This window comes from Carassius auratus, chromosome 24, assembly GCF_003368295.1.
Source record: "Carassius auratus strain Wakin chromosome 24, ASM336829v1, whole genome shotgun sequence".
In the NCBI taxonomy this organism is placed as follows: Eukaryota; Metazoa; Chordata; class Actinopteri; order Cypriniformes; family Cyprinidae; genus Carassius; species Carassius auratus.
The window spans coordinates 15177480-15185428 of NC_039266.1; the positions used below are offsets into that span (position 1 = coordinate 15177480).

The following is a 7949-nucleotide window of genomic DNA, read 5'->3' on the forward strand; positions in this document are numbered from 1 at the left end:
CAGATCATCGTCCCACTCGTGTTGGAGTGAGCTGCTGTAAGGAAGTGTCAAAAGCAAGAATCCCTGCTTCAATTAAACTGATGGGATACAATCATCAGAATGCTCTGAGTCCATGTGTGGATGCTGTAATGTAAGCTCTCTCTACACAGTGTTGTTTCACAGAAGTTAATATATATGATATTGTGTTCATTTCACTTCATGTTTATTTATCTCCTGCAGATTCTACACAGAGAAGGAAAAGTTATGTTCAGATCCAAAAGCACCCTGGATTAAAAACCGTCTGAATGGTACAACCCCCTAATATTAATATGACATCTTAATAAGATGCTTATGTACTGTTAAAAAGAAAACTCATAACATGATCATCTTTTCCCCAGGTCTGAAGAAGATAGTGGACTGAGTCAATGGAGGCCATGAAGATGCTGCAGGTCTACCCATTTATCAATACATCTACAGTATCTATAAAAAGAAGAATATATATTACATTTGCTTATTTACCATTAGCTTATGTGAATTTTAAAATATGTTTCACTTAATTACTTTATTTGATCTACTTTAAAATAAAATTTCAAACTGCTTTGACATAAACATCCAACCTTTTCTCTGTAACAGTTTGGACTGTATTTAATCATATTTAAAATAAACTATTAAAGAAATAGTTTGCACTAAAAGGGAAACTGTCATTATTTGCACATCATTCTAAATCTATTGTTTCTGTTGGATTCTATAATGGTGCTTTTTGAGACCTAAAATGTTTTATCCATATTTTAATGAATGGAAATAATACATTTTGGGCCAAATATTACTTTGCTTATATGTTTTACAGTAATGGGTGTCATCTAGTGGAAAACAGATAATGTACAAAAAGCAGGTAATTCAATTTATCAGCCAAATAAAGTGTCATCCCTTGTTTATTTGGCTAGTAGCTAAACAATTGATACGTTAGAGGGTTCATAAATAGCAACACTTTAAGCAGAAAATAAACATGAACAAACTAACACAACCCCAAAATCAAGACATTCAAAAACAAATATCTCTAAAAACAAACTTACTAAAATGGCACAGTTTCTCAAAATAACCTTTAAAAGGTAGCCTAGCCTGCAGCACCATAATATAGTGTTTTAAAACTCTTTGTGTTCAGAAAATGTATTTACCTGCAGAGACACAAGATGTTGCACGTGCCAAGTGTTAAACTGCCCTACAGGTTATTTTAGCTGATATCATAGGTAAATATACACTTCATCTGGGGATCCTGTCACTGTATGAGAATATTGCTCCAAACGATGCCTCCCTAACAAACCTCTCACAGTAGGTGAAGTAACAGTAGGATGTCTCTTTCTTCCTACTGTATTTTGCTTCATTTGACAATTTAGCACATACCATTTAAACCTACTATAACTAATGAGGTCATTCACTCCCAATCTGTACTGCATGAAAACGAAAACGAAAAGTTACAAAACATAACAAATAGATTCATGAGACCAAAGATTACCTGTTAGATTTACCCCAAACAAATTATATCTTAAGTTTAACCACTACAGAGACATCAGAACCATCAGCGAATGTCGGAAACTAGTCGAGGTGAGGCGCTCTCAGTGGGATACATGAGCTCTGAGCGCCCTGTGATCACCTGGAGCTCACATCTCTGAAAACGGGGAAGCAGATTTAAAATAGGAGCTGTCTTTATAAATGAACAGCAAAATTTGAGTTTTAAACATTTACGTTCTCTCCTGAAATACTCTTTAACCTACATTTCCTGATACAATAGAAGTAATATTTTGAAAATGATGGTTGAAATGCAATGCTGTGTGAACTCTAACTTCCACACCACCATCAACATCATCTACCAAGGCAAGACAAAACCAGTCAAGTTCATTTTTGTAATAATAATATTAATAATAATAATAATAATTCAAAATGATTTACATAAAAAAGGAATTAAAATAATTCAGCATGCCACAGCTCAGATAACATGAACATCCAAAAATAAACTTACAATGAGACTGCATATAAGTTAAGTATATTAAAACTTTTTTTAAGTTAGAGAAATTTTCATAAGTATGCATATTTCATTTAAATATTTAAAATATTAGATATTGTGAAATATGGGCAATTCTTAATATATTCAGAAACTGAATTACAATGAAACAAATGTGGTATGTCAGTGTTTCATGTTAAACCGTGGATTCAGGGACAGGTGAACAAATCCTTTATAATCAGCCAGCGTTTCTGTTATGTGTTCCATGGGCCAAGAATTTCTAGGTGCTGATTCATCAACTACAAGTATTAGAACTATGATGCTAAAGTTTTGTCATGGTTTATTATATTATTATATTAAGTATTAAATAGACAAGACAAGTCTTCTCTCTTAAACAGACCAGATGACTAGACTTTGGGCTGTATGATGTGAGTGTTAATGTCAAAACTTTAGGCCTTTTGGATCACCAGAAGATGGAGTGATTCGGACAGTAATTCAGTATAAAAATAACACCAACCTATACATTTACGCCATACCTTTTAACAGTATTGTTTCCTTAATTGGGCCTTAATTGGGCAAACATAATTATGTAAATGGAGAATGTTCTACAGAAAGTCATCATTGATTCTTTGATTACTCTCCTAGAAGTGGAGTTAGCTTGAGGATCCCAATAGTGCCGACAAAGAGCTATAAGCATGTGATTTATTTCTCTATGCCTTATCTTTTCATGTACATTTTGGAGAATCAGTTTTGAAAAATGACATGATTTTGGTAAAATTACAATTTCAACACTTCTTTTAATGCTGACTTGCTTAGTCTCCTGACCACTCTGAACTCTGAAGCTAAAGTTTTGTCATATTTCTTTGCTGTAATTTTCTCTTTGTACAGAAGATATGATGGCCTTTTCCACTGTACAGAAATCCTCAAAACAAAGTGTTGAACTCAAGTGTTGATTCTTAGGTTTCTGTGGTTTCGTTCCCTGCTTACAAAAGCTGTTCATTGGGTTTTTTCTGCATTTTCTCTTCTTTCACTTCCCATTTCAGAACTTCCCTAAATTTGTGAATCCATGCCGCTACTATTTTTAGATGTGTCCAGTCAGAGAGTTAAGAGTTGACTTCTTGGAGATTGCTTTTCATCAATCACTGTAACACCATCATATCAGATCGTTTCACTCACATATGGGTCATTAACCTCACTTTTTCCTTTGCTTCAGGCCATTGAGATGGTGGCTTTAAAAGAAAGTTAGTTCCACTGATCTGAGCTGAAGGTCAGAGGAATATTTCAGTTTTTGTGCCTCTTGAGGCAGCATCTGTACACCTATAACTGATCTTCCATTAAGAGGCTCTTGAATGTGTGTGAATAATGGAGATTCTGTTTGCTGAGCAATTTTTTTTAACTTTTTGGTGTGTTAGCTATGTATTTCAATACTGTTGTACTGTCAGACCAGAAGAAAGATTCACACTTATGCATGTTAATGTTCAAGAAAAAAAAAAGAAAAACATAAATATATATATTTTTTTTGTTTTGTTTTTTACGATCATCAACTGGAGTGTCCATGAACTCTTATATAGGGCACTCCACTCAGGACTCTGGCATCTCATATTTCCATTAACCACCAGATGTCACCATGTAATCACTTGGACAGTAACACTTTTCATTCTGTTACACCACACCCGAACTACATTCCCCATGAGTCACTGCATCACAATCACACACACACCTGCAGCTAATAAACAGACACATATTTAAGCAGCACAATCACATCCCCCCCCCATGCAGCCTCCCCCGATACCAGAGGTTACTTTTTGTTCAACAAATTAATTTTTTTCTATGTCATATAAAGGTTAAGTCTGTAAAAATAGTGTCCAGTATACTGTGTTAATATGAAGGAATTTTCTCTATAGTTTTTTTTTTTCTTTTGTATATTTTACATCAATACCTAGCCTTGGCTCTTTAGATATTCACATATGAAAATTCATTAAAAATATTAATAATATCCATTTTCACCACTCTAATTTATTTTGTGCTGTGTCATAGAGAGAAGGTATGTGCCATCTATATGGCTACAGCAATTGGGACTACAAACCAAGATGGCCACCTTCACTACAACTACAGGGAACTGGGAACTACAGTTACCTTGTTCCTCAAAGGGGAAGAAACAGCTGTTTGACACCATCACTCAGACTAAAATCTCTAGTGTTCCACTATAAGTGCTGCACAGCAGTAACCACACAGAATTCAAACAATGCCTTTTAAAATGCTTTCATTTTAATTAGTCGTTTGATTACTTAAAGTCATGTGTTTCTATGAATATTATTCAGATGTCTAGCTGTTCTGCCCATATGCACACATTATTGCCACAACTCCCAAATTTGGCTTGAGAGTTTGGGAACATTCAGTACTCAAAATCTAGTATCCTGGAAAAAAACACAAAAACACAAGGTTATGTTTTTTAAGGTGTGGACATGGTCGGTTCACTTAATTTTGTCGTGGCCATGACATAATAACTTGCGGGAACTTGATAATATGTTGTGGCCACAAGATATTAATTTGTGGGAACATCATATTGATTTGTGGGAACGTCGTATTATGTCGTGGCCACGAGATCATTTTTTCGAGGTAACGACATCCTTATGACTTCTTATGTTGAGGGAACGACATGTTTTTCTCATGGCCACGAGTTTAATGCGTGAACAAACCAGCATGACCATAGCAACCCGGGATTATCAGAGATGTATTCACTAATATTTTATTTTGAACCAACATCATGCAGCTCTGCTGGAAATTAGCTCTGATGATGATAGTTCTTGAGTGTGTTACTGTGCAGCAAGACAGCTGCAAGTTTTGGTATTTTTTTATTATTTAAAAAAAACTGTATTTTTAATGCCCTTTGTTGTAATTAATATAGGTTTATACAAATTTTCTTTTTATATTTAATTTAATACATGCATACTATTTCTGCTGTGATCCTCCTAGACAATGATGGGTGCTGGAGAAAGTTAAGCAGTTTTTCTAAGTTAAACTTAACAAGTATGGTGAAACATAACAGAATTATTAACGACATAAAAGGCTTTTGAAGTGTATTGTGATGCATTTAATAAAGTATTCTTGTATTCACACTTTTTTCACAGCAGAGCTCAAAGAAACAAACGTCTGACTCCCGCACCACCCCCAACATCACCTATTAGTGACCAAACTCATGTGGGAGGAGCTACACAAGTGACAGCTTGCCACAAATGTCCAAAAAGAACCAAATAATGTAAATTAGTTAGGCCTTTTAAAACAAGCTATAAAGGTTTTAAGAGATTTATCTGTAGCATTTTGAAACTTTTTTGTTAATTGTGCACATTTAAATTGAGTATTTAAAATGTTGACAAATAAATGTAGGACAATTTGAGAATGACAGGTCTTAATCTTTTCAGAAAGTGAATTACAGTAAAATATTTTTGTAACGATTGTGTTTTAAATTTTATATTTTATGTTTCACATTTAAATATATTTCACTCAATGTATTTTCAAGTTCATTAATTTGAGACTGACTTGTATGAGAACAAACCTGGATTTTGTATTATTATTTTCTTTATTTGATGATGCAGATGAACAACTGTAATCTGAAACTACAAATAAACTCTGATCAGCATCTACTGGTTTTACTTGTGGTTGATGTTTTCAAATGTGTTCAAGAGGTCCTTCCTTAAACATGAAGACATCTTTTCGCTTTAGCATTTTTATTATTTTCTTTGTGGCTGGTTGCTGGCTATGCACTGTTTGTGCTGTTGATTTTGTACAATTCCTCCATAAACAAATTTTACGTACTGTAGAATGAGTATGTTGATACAATATAAACATGAGTGCTTTTGGAATTATTATATATTTTTTTCTATTCATGTCAATACAAAAAAAAAAAAAATCATAAACCACATTAGATATTAAAAACACAATTGTTAAATGTTCCTTCAACTCCATGCACTTTTATGTCCCAGGGGTTGATATTTATTCAATGAATTACCTTTTTTATTATAATTTCCATCACAGTATATGAAGGTGATATTAAAACTGTCCTTCTTTAATTATGTGCTCATTTATTAATTATTATTTTTCAAATGTTTATTATGTGTACATTATGAAATAAGGTTCAATGTACAGTGTAATATGAGGAAATATTCTGTATTGATTCTTCACAGCTGTTTTCCCCACATTTTGAATTATGCATTACAGTGTGTTGTGCTAAGGTTAAAGAAAATGTCCATAAACATTCAAATTAACAGAACATTATTTTTTTTCTTGGAGTATATATTTTACTGTAATATCCTGGACTTTAACTAAACTTAAACAGACAAAGCAGTTGGCTAATTTATTTCAAAACAGATTAAAATTTCATTTTACTATCATAATTTGTCAATTATGATGATAAAAGAATGATATAAAGCACAATACATAATGCTACATTTGAAAATAAGAAGAGTTTGAAAGGTTTTTTCAGGAAAAAATCAGAATCTCAAACTCAACTTAAGTTTTCATTTAAACTCATTTAACCCCTAAACTCATTTCATGTATTTTTGTCTGGTTTGCATTATTTTTTGGGGGTGGGGTTATTAGTTTCTGGACTTTATTTTAGATTAATCACCATTGCTGTTCTGATCGCCCTCATGGGATGTTTCACTGGTGCACAAGCCAACTGTAAGTAACTAAACATGCAGCGCGCAATATTTCAATGCCATAGTCAGTGTCACTGTCTCTTCATGTGCTCCTGATAATGAGAAACCTTAGGAAGAGCCCTAAATCTTCAGGATATAATACTGCTGTGATCATGAATTTAACTTCTGTCACATGAGGTCTACAGGCAATGGACAGGATGCAGCACATGCACTTTAAGTTCTGCTTTAATGACTATTAAAAGCGAGCTAGTAAGAGTCTTGAATATATTCTCTCTGACTCCAGAAGTGAGCACTGAAGATCGACTCTGACAATGGAGACACGCAGGACCCTCATGAGGAGTTTGGCTGTTGCGGTGGTCATTGCATCTGTGATCTGGACTACAACAGGTGAAGAGCTTTAACTGTTCATTCATTATTCTATCTGATGGAACAATGCAGAATATTGAGGTTTACCCAGTTCTTTTGTCTTACTGTAGCTGAAGATCAAAAACCGGATACATCATGCTGTACTGACGTCTCCAGAGCCAAGCTGACCGATCCCATCCTCAATTTCAGGCTGCAACGTGAAAGTCTTCCATGTGTGAAGGCCGTCATGTAAGTATCAGTTAATTTCTCAAGAAAACATGTCATGATTAGAAATCAACAGCATCTGATGTTATATTTCTGTGTTTTCAATGTTTTCATTCTCTTTGACAGCTTTGAGACAGAGCGGGGAGATTTCTGCAGTGACCCAAGACAACCATGGGTGAAGGAGAAAGTTAAGCAGTTTTTGTAAGTTAAACCTAACCTAAGTATGGTGAAACACAATTTGCAACAACATGAAAAGCTTGAAACATGTTCACATTGTGTATTTTTTGTTTTTTGTTTTGTTGTAATCACCTTTCTTGTTAGTTAGTTTGTTTGTTTGTTTTTGTATTTACAGCAGAGCTCAAAGAAACAAACCCCTGACTTCCCCTGCACCCCCAACATCATCTATTAGTGACCAAACTCATGTGGGAGGAGCTACACAAGACAAGGCAAGTCCAGGCAAGTTAATTTATATAATAATAATAATAATAATAATAATAATAATAATAATAATAATAATTGTAATTCAAAGTGATTTACATGTAAGGGTCATACCATGAAATTGGTGCCTTTTACTTCCCTAATAAATAATTAAACATAAAACTAATAAAACATATAAATGTGTGATTTAAAAACATATTTATTTCTATATATAATATGTATTCTGTCATCAGTATTACATTTACAATGTAAATATTATTTTAATAATTTAAATATAATTGATGCTGATAAGGGTAAGGTTTTTG

General features: G+C 33.6%; 1 long non-coding RNA gene across 1 annotated transcript; it reads left to right on the top strand.

Moving 5' to 3' along the window:
- Nucleotides 1-632, top strand: LOC113042377 (uncharacterized). The gene is made up of 3 exons (XR_003275567.1): nt 1-130; nt 220-287; nt 378-632. It is a non-coding gene; the product is annotated as an uncharacterized LOC113042377 (long non-coding RNA).
- The last annotated feature ends 7317 nt before the right edge of the window (nt 633-7949 follow it).